The sequence below is a fragment of the Pundamilia nyererei genome, unplaced genomic scaffold (genome assembly GCF_000239375.1).
Source record: "Pundamilia nyererei isolate P.nyererei 1_Seehausen unplaced genomic scaffold, PunNye1.0 scaffold00068, whole genome shotgun sequence".
Lineage (NCBI taxonomy): Eukaryota > Metazoa > Chordata > Actinopteri > Cichliformes > Cichlidae > Pundamilia > Pundamilia nyererei.
In genome coordinates, this window is record NW_005187469.1 from 1,358,376 (window position 1) to 1,368,230 (window position 9,855).

The following is a 9,855-nucleotide window of genomic DNA, read 5'->3' on the forward strand; positions in this document are numbered from 1 at the left end:
ATCTCAAGCACATGGCTTTATCTGCGAACACAACAGCTCTGCCCACCTGCTCTTCACACCTTTTTACAAGGGGAAGCCAATCATCAGTAAGTTGCCTTTGGGGGGGACGAGCTAACACAGCAGCAGCAAATGGAGAATGAACTGAAGAGGCTCACCAAGGTTTAGCAGTTTATAGAATGGAAGAATATAAACACAAAGCTGAGCGACAGCTTTATATACTGCCTTTAAAGTGATGCTTATTAACAGTCAAATTCATTCTGAAATGCTCCAGAAAATAATGTTTAATCGTTTATGCAAATGTAGAATATAAGATTTTGTTCATGTATTCATTGTAGTCGTTAGTGGTATTTACACCAATTTTTTGTTGCCCTCTCACAGAGACAAAGGCATACACACACATATTTGTGATGCAGTTTTAATGACTGTAAGTGCGCATTTGCTGTCACTAACATGCTTCTTGGTTTAAATCCTGACTTCTGGTTTATTTTCAGCAGTCTCTAGGAAACCATCCCTTCTAAGTAGTGATCTAATGGGGAAAAAAAAAGCACAAAATGTCTTTACTCTCTGACCTTGCTCAACAATACAATCATAAGCATCATGCGACTTCTATGTGATCCCATGTCTCAGAATCTTTGAGAATCAGGTAACTTTTTAAAAAGCAATGGAATATATTTTGCTTTCATCACCTGCCCTCGATGAGAAGGGGTCTTTTTTTAGGATTCATTGCTTCAGATGTGCTCATTCTCAGGTTGGCACATACTGATTTGTCCACACGGTTATGTATAATGTGGTGCGGCACCTCGGTTGAAGATTTATGCCTACTGCCAGAGTATGAGAAAGCACGGACAGCAACGTGAGTTCTTCTTGCCTTCAAATGTGCAGTCCCTGGGCTTGGTCTGTCTCTGGATCTTTACCTCATAATGATGTTCATCACTTACAGATGAACATAGCAATTATTTAGTGTGAACAACAGTTCAGTTTAGGACTTGTTCAGAGGTGACTGTGTGCTGGAAAACAAGCAATGATTACTGTGAAATGTTGTTGACTTTCACCATTAGTCAGCTTCATAGTGGTTTCTTTCACTGAAGGGAATTTCTGAGAACTGGATGCTATTTTTAGCTAGAAAGAAGTAAAAGCTGACTGGAAATACCAAAATTATGGTGAGAGCTGCTTTTGCACCAAAAGACTACAATTGCAAAGATAATCTCATCCATAATTCAGTAACACATTATGTATAGATTCAGGATCTATACATGATAGTTGTTTTTTTTAAACTTTTTTAACTCTATATTAATGTATCTAGATCCATATATTTATTTGTCTGTATCTATATTTATCTAGACTTTCGGGTTTATCTAATTTTACTGAGCAGAATTTGCGTGTTTGGAGATGTTGGTTCAAGCATTTGAAATGACTGCCAATGAAAATTGGAAAATAAATAAAAATCTGTTTCTGCTAACTCCGCTGTCATGGAGCTAGCTAGCTCCAACCACAACTTTATTGACATTTGCACCATGAACACATCACAGTAATAGGAAGGAAGAAGGACGTGTTGAGACTTTAAGCTGTGGGATGTCATTATTCTCTTGAGACGGCATCTCCATGTCACCACTACAATCAATGCCAGGCTGCACATGAAAAATCACCTCATTTAACATTACCAGGCATTGACCTGCCAATCAGATTCAAGTTCTGTTAACTGGAAGTACCTGAATGTCATTTGGGGTTGTTCAGGCACGCTTTAATCACTGTGTTCTAGTTTAAGAGGGTTACTGCTGTGCTTCCCATCACCCTCAGTCACGTCAGATTGCTTTGCACTTCCCGAGCCTGGTTCTGCTTAAGATCTCTCCCTGTTAGAAATGAGTTTTTCCTCCCCACTGCTGTCATGTGCTTGCTCATATGGGGTTGCTGGGTAGCTCTCTGTAAGACATATATTTTTTAAAAGTACCTTGAGCTCCCTTTTGTTGAGGACTGGTGCTACATATTAAAACTGATCTGAAATGTGGCCTCCTGACTATTAACACCAGTCAGAGTTCTAAATACAGTCTCATAATAACGCAGATATTATCTCAAGTATGATATCTGAATAGGAGTTTAATATGAGCCTGTTAATATATCCTGTGATGGATTTAGGCCTTTTTCTGAGGAGCACTATTTTGCTCAGTAATTGCCTTGGATTTAAACTGTCAGTTTTCTCAGTAATGCCGGCACATCCAATAATACGCATCCTTTTGTTCTGGCGTTAAATAAATACAGAACAAACACCCCAATTACACCGTACTCTATTTCCTGTGAGGTTAAATTGAATGTGGGTTAATGGAAAAGGTTTTCTAAGTTTTGAGAGCTGATTTTTAAATGAATTGGTAATTATATGAAACAAATTCACACAAGCTAAAAAATTCCTATGACACAATATTAAACATACTGCCACTGAGACGTGTATCGATCCATTTTCACACAAACATACCTATATCCAGAGTTTATGCACATTTCACATCATGCCAGTACCAAACCAAACTCCCTTTTGTAGAGTCTGTTTGATTTATACATTTTCACACACTTTTAATTGAACCCATTATGCTAATTTACAAAAGAATATTTTTTGTTCTTGCACTCTACTAGAAAACATTTGCAATAGTTGCAGTTCAAAATTATCTATATCTTGTTTCAAGGTGGTACACTTTTCCTTAGTCTTAAACAGGCTGTTATCCCCCTGCTCTCTTATCATAAGCCAACTTTCTTCTGATTGGCTGCACCATGCAAACAGAAGGTTTTAACAGCAGGTGATAGAGCCTTATGGATTATTTTCTGGTTCTCTGATGCTTTGTTGATTATTATTATTATTATTATTATAAATCTATGTTTCAGTTATTCATGGTGAGGTATTAGTGCTTAGGTTGTCTCGTGCTTAGTATAGGTTTAGTTCAGTGTCAAGTCTGCGTCTCTGTTTCTTGTTTCCTGTTTTATTGTGACGGTTTGTCTCATGTCAGCGTGTCTAGCTTTGCTCCCCCTGTCTCGTTAGCCCTAATCTCTCCCAGCTGTGTCTCCCTCCTTTTTCCCATCCTTGATGACTTCCTCAGTGTATTTAAGCCCCGTGTTTCTTTGTGTCAGTGTCGCGTCGTACCTTCAGAGTTGCCTGTGTGTTTCTGTGCTCAGTGTCATTGTTCAGTTCATGTTTTGTTCATCGCTAGCAATAAAGCTGACGTTTTTCAGTTGCAATTCAGTCTCCGAGTCCTGCGTTTGGATCCTTGTCTCCGCCTGCCCGCACACCGAGCCCTGACAGAAACAGTGGACCGCCATGTCTAATACACATTTACTGTGATACTCAGTTGGTCAACAACATTTTATTTAGAGCAATCTGAAGCCAGAGCTTTTAGCTCATAGAGAATATTTGTACTTCCATCCACCATAGTTACTATTATGTCACAGAAAATAAACAAAAGCATAATATGTTCACTTGTTTCTACCCAATGATCTGCGAAGAAGATTGAATCAAAGGGTTGTGAGCCTCAGCCTAAGATTGTTTCTCATAGAAGTTCATGTTGGAATTTGAGGTCTGCTTAGGGAAAATGAAGACAATGAGCCCAAAGTGTAAAGCCATCTTACCCTAACCCTAAGAATTATAGTTTTGCAGTATAATTCATTGTTGTATTTAACCATTTTAGGCTTTTTGGGGACCATTTTCATCCGGGGTTGGGGGTTTTGGCACCGTAGACCTGATATGTGAGAATTTGATACTGGTTAGCCTGTAAAACATCCTTTGTATGGCATATAAGCCATATTATGATGGGTTATGTTATATCAGCATAATATATTCTCTGTGCTCCTTATCCGCTCGATCCAACAGCATCATCACCCAAAACATATACAATGTTTGGTGGTGCGAGCACATCTGAAGCAGCCTGTTTCCTGCTGTGGGAGAAAGATCTGACTTTTTTTCCCTATGTTTTCTAAAACAATCCAAAGTTAGTTGTGAAAATTTCCTATGAAGACCCTAATAGCTGTTTTCCAAGTGTAATGCACTGATTTTGTCCTCGAAGGGATTGAACAGTCATCATTAGGGTGTTGAGCGTGTTTTCTGCGTGGTCTCTGAGCAATTCCTTCAGTTAACAACGCGTCTTTAAAAACTGCAGCAAAACCATGGTTGTTGTTCCAGAAACTTATTGTGCAGAGAAAATTACATCAAAGCGGGAACATTTCACTTCCCATTTAGGTTCGCATCATAAAAGATCCTTCTCATTATAAGAAAACAAACAAGTGCAAGCTGACCAGCAAAACAGAACTTTTTTTTTTCTTCTTCCCAGAATGCTGATCTTATACCTCCATTATCTCATCACTTATCACCTTCACAAGTACTCGCTCTGACCCCCCCCCCCCTGTCCCCCACTCTACCACTCCCCCACTCCCTCTTCCTTCACAGCTTTCCAAAAGGCTCGCGGGAGAAGGAGTCACCATCGGTGGAGAGCAAAGACACTGACAAGTGACACTCACTTAATGGACATCCAACTCAGGTAAGCATTAATGGATTTTGGTGCCACAGATCATTTCCATTAAATAATCACAGATAAAAGCTTCTGTTGTGGCATTTATCGGTGAACCCTTTTGTAAAACAACTTTTTGATGTAAGAAGCACAACTGGCTGTGCTGTTTTCCTGTTTTGTTTTGTTTTTCTCTCTGATTCACCTGCACCAGTAGTCTTAGTTTGCTCATATAGTTTTTACTACTTTTGATATTGTTCCTGGGCAGACATCTAATTAGTGAGTTAAGGCTTGAATGGTGATTCTAAATTGGTTAATTTGAGAATGGTTGCCTTTCCCTCTGTGTTAGCCTCTCAACCTGGTTTAAAAATTTTAAGTCTTTATTTCAGCCACCAATTCATATTCCCGTCAAAAATATTTTGAGGAACATCCAGCTCCTATATTCAGTGCCCTGTTTGTTTAAATGTGTTTTATTTGTCCATAGCTTCCAGTATGAATAGTTTGAATGTTCAGACTCAATAGGAACATGCTGGAAAGGTGAGACCTGCATTATTCTGCAAAACCCTCATACCGCATCCCAGCCTCCTCTAATGATCACAGCCCAAAGCCAGCTGAAGCATCTTCCATTATTTAGAAACGCTGCACTGAAAGGCAATCTATCATTAAAAGATGTGCATTCTCTCAGCTTTTGTTGGACTGATAATGGGACCGTAACAAGGCAGCACTGTCTATACTGCTACCTTATAACGTCCGAAAACAATGACTACCACCGACAGTTTGGCTCTGTGTTAACAGAGATCAGTTTCCAGACTCGTGTTACACTTTGTGAAAACTGTGTTGGCCCTTTGAGGAGCTGGTTGTGGTCAGTGCTGTGACCCAGCACACTGCGTGGAGGCGACATCATGGCTAAGAGAGGAGACAGCAGGGCAGCCGATGCATTATTGCCAGGGCACTGGAGGGATCTGAGCGAGTGGAGCATAGAGAAGAGACAAAGCCACAGAGTAAGACTGTTTTTCCACAAGCTGTCCTGAGCATTTTCTAGTCTTGTTTTCTAGGTACAGAACAAACTGAGAGCATCTGCACATTGCTGACTACTGCCAGCACAGTCAATACTCAGTAATTTAGATGGCATGCTCTCTATTTTGGTCAATTCAATAACACACTGATTATCGATCAGAAGATCAGTCAGTGTCACTGCGCCTTTATTATGTCTGCAAATTATATGAATAATTTGCATATGACTTTTCTCGTGCTGCTTCTTTCAAGGATACAGCAGTTAATGAATTTAAGGCTCATCATCACAAGTACTAATGCATTGAGCTTGTTAGTGTTTGTCAGATTGAACTGACTAAGCTAACCATTAAAAACCATCATGAGACAGGTTAGTTTTACTAATATTTTTTACATTATACATGCTTCCCTTAGGCAATATTATTAGAAAACACTGTGTATACATTTTTATTGCTATGCAGATTTTACCCAGCGTTATCTATCTATTAAGCCCAATGACAAAAATCAACTAGTTAACCTAGAGGAATGTCTTAAAGAAATAAAGGCCTGGATGACTTCTAATTTCTAAATATAGTTAAAATTTAGGTACGCAGTTTGTAGAAACTGGTGTATAACCAGATGCTTTTGTTATATGACGTTACCATGGCCACCGGTGAGGAATCTCGTAGTCATTTGTGATCAGGATATGTCCCTCAATGTGCACATTAAACAAACACGGAGAACTGCCTTCATTCATCTGCTCTGTACTGTTAAAATGGGAAACATCCCGTCTCAGACTAAAGCTAAAAAGCTAGTTCATGCATTTATTACTTCCCGGATTATTGTAATTAATTTTTGTCATGTTGTTCTAAAAGTTCCTTAAAAAGCTTTCAGCAGATCCAAAATGCCTCCACAAGAGTACTGACAAGGACTGGAAAGAGAGCATATTTCTTCCATAGAGGGTTCTCTTCATTTATTACCTGTTAAATCTGGCTCTGTCATAACTTAAAGATCTTATAATACCTTACTATTCTACTTCATTAAAGCCTGCAGAAGGTTTCTTCCATGTTAGTTTTTTCTTCCTACTGTTGGCTAGTGCTTGCTCATAGGAGGGTGTTTGATTGTTGCATTTTATTTTTAATATTGAAGGGTCTTTATCTTGCAATATAAAGCACTTTGAGTCAACTGATGTTGTGAATTAGCACTTTATGAATAAAATTGAGGAGAATTTGATCTTACTGATGAGGCCTTGTTGCAGTAGTAATTCTGGTTAGTTACAACAGGAACTGCAGGTTCAGACATTCGGTTTGAGTGCTTGACGGACGAGAAAATGGCTGAATGCTCCAAATCAAAATATTGTAGTTCTGTGGATAGCAAACCCACCTGAACCAGTGAAGGAGAGCAGGATAGTTTGGATGTATCCATAGATTAGCAAACTGTTATGCCATATCTGAAAAATAACTCGTAACAAAAACTGTTTCTCAGAATAAACGACTCTCTCATTTTCATCCTGGTAGTTTCCATCATTTATATTCCTTAAAATCTGCAAAGCTTGTGACTTTTTGGTAACTTGTTACTGTCCTTGATGAGTAAGGCATTACACAGGCCAACCTACTTGCTATAAAAAAATTTTAAAGCCTTCCCTTCGTGTACATTGGGTAAAAGCCAGACTCCAGAAATGTTTGTTTTCTACAGAACCAGTAAAAATGTGGGAGAAAAGAGTCTTTCAACACACATTCGTTCACTTGGTGATGAAGAATGGTGTCAATTATATCAGTACAAATCTGCCATAGGTGTTTAACTGGTGACATTTAAGGCCATAGCATATAATTCTCATCTTTTTCATACTCATCTATTCGTTCAGTTGGCCCATGTGCCCTTTTGGCATTGTTAGATTTAAAGACATCACTTCAAATAGGATAAAAATGTTTCACCATAGGTGAACACTCAGAATAATTGTGTACTGTTTTTCATGGACCCTTTCCTCCAAAAGCATAAAATGGACACAAAACATGTCCAGCAAATCACCTGACAGCAGGAGTCAAGTGCTCGAGATCATCCTTTAAATGATGTCTTGTCTATACATGCTTATATATATATGTTTACCAATACAGGATAAAACGCTGCCTTACAATCGGGCAAGTTCTTAAAGCCCACCTACATTTTTTGTGTTTTTTGACTGAGCTGATATTAAAAAATGTACCAATTAAAGTATTAATTGGTTTGGTTAATGAAGCTGTGAACACAAGTAAATTACCTCACAGTGACCATGAAGCAGAACTGCACCATGCTGTGCTCACAGCAAATATTAAGAGAGACGAGGACGAATCAGCCCATCGGCACAGATCTGTCTCCAGCTGTGTGTGAACTTTTAATTTAAGTGGAAATTAAATACCTTAACCCCTTCCACCCGGGAGGCTGTGTCAATTATAAAAGCACCATTTTTCCCAAGTTGCCATGGGCGACTCATTCACTAAACTACTACCGATGACAAAGATTCTGCTTCAACGAATTGAGTACAGCTGCAGTGCTGACACATTGGTATTACAGACTCTAATTTATCCTTTTTATTTATAAAAGTCACTGGTCATGGCCGGTCTGAGTATTTCTGCTGGGTTTTTTTGCACATATCCTTGTCTGGGGTTTGCAGAGAATGATCTGAAATTAGAAACTTTTCAGTTCTCAGGGTGAGAATGCTTTGATGCAAGAAGTCAAAGGAGTAACCAGACTACTTCAAGCTAAAGACAACAGTAACTCATTAGAATCACAGTTTGCAGAAGAGCATCTCTGAACTTGCACAGCCTCACTAAAACTGGAACACTGTTAAAATGTTGGCTGGTCTAATGAGACTCAATTTCTGCTGCGACACTCAAATCGTAGGGTCGGAATTTGCCTTCAACAACATGAAAGCAGGGATCCATCCTGCCCTGTGTCAAAAGGTTAGCCTGGTGGTGTAATGTTTTGTGGCACACTTTGGGCCTCTTTGCACCAACTGGACATAAGTTATGCCTATCTGAGTGTTGTTGATGACCAGGTCCATCACTTTATGACAACAGTTGACTCATGGCTGCTTCCAGCAGGACAACATATCAAATCACGAAGCTCAAATTCTCTCAAACTGGTTTCTTGAACATCGCAATGAGCTTACTGCACTCAAATGGCCTCCACAGCCACCAGATCTGAGTTCAGCACAGCACCTTTGGGATGTGGTGAAACAGGAGTTTCACATCATGGATGTGCAGCCAACAAATCTGCAATGATTGTGTGATGTTGTCACGTCAACATGGACCAAAAACTCTGAATATTTCCAGCATCTTGTTGAGTCTGAGTTACAAAGAATTAACACCCCTCTGAAGGAAACAATACGGGGTCCAGTCTGGTGTTATATATACTGTATAAAAGAATAGTAATGATGCATAAATCACTTTCTTCCTGATGACCAACTAAAACAACAATTACTTAAAAAAAACAAATTAATGAGTAACTTTGTGTCCCTTGTTGTAAAGGTTTACTCCAAATCAATGAGACAAGAGACAAAAACCAGAAAACATTTGGAATTGCTGAAAAACTGTGCTTATGCTGGACCTCCTTACACACTTAACATGACCTTGAGACAAATGTAGAGCATCTTCAAACAGAAAACGTGTCCTGTAAAGTGAGGTATGTTGTTTAAATTGGTTACACTGAAGGCTGCCCTTTCCATCTAAACTGAAGCAGACCACCTGTGTGCATTAGAGGTGCAGTAAGGTTGCTGCCTCCCGGAGCCTCTTTAATATTTTATCAACCAAAATGTGAAAGCTCTCTGTATGCTCAGATCTGTGTCTGCTGTGATCAAAAGGCGCATGAGCCAATTACGTTTGCAACATCTTTCTTTAAATGATGAAATACTTCATTTTGTTGCTTTCCCTGTGTCCCCTTTGACAACCCGCACCCACCTCCTGCTCCACACAGAGCTGGGTTTTAGATGTGGAAGCTGTGCTCAGGTCCATGGAAAGACAGCTGGTAAGTTGATCCAAGTCTGTTTTAATAAACGTTAATAGATATTACTATATAATAAATCTAAATCAAAATGGTAAACTCCTAAAAAATTTTAATTTAGGGCATCGTCTGAAGTTTTTCTTTCTTGCACGCTTTTCTCACTTTTGGTTCAAACCTCTCCGTGTGAAGTTTTGTTTGTTTGTTTGTTTGTTTGTTTGTTTGTTAGCTAAACTGGTGTTTCTAAACTGTTGGTAGGTGTGGATATAATTGTGAATGGATGGTAATAAACTCCAGAAAATGTAGGTGGAATTGGGTCAGGAGAAACTGCCCTGCAGCAGGAGGCATTTTACATCAGTTATATTCTGATTGCTGCCTCTCACTACAGTGTGTGGATTATTTGCATCGAGTG

At 39.1% G+C, this 9,855-nt stretch overlaps 1 long non-coding RNA gene across 1 annotated transcript in view; it reads left to right on the forward strand.

Moving 5' to 3' along the window:
- The window catches only part of LOC102199090 (uncharacterized), a 13,982-nt gene that overhangs the window by 2,253 nt on the left and 1,874 nt on the right, over window positions 1–9,855 (forward strand). The window contains exons 2-3 of the long non-coding RNA XR_311820.1: window positions 4,421–4,511; window positions 9,420–9,470. This is a non-coding gene — a long non-coding RNA (uncharacterized LOC102199090). The remainder of the gene's footprint in view (window positions 1–4,420; window positions 4,512–9,419; window positions 9,471–9,855) is intronic.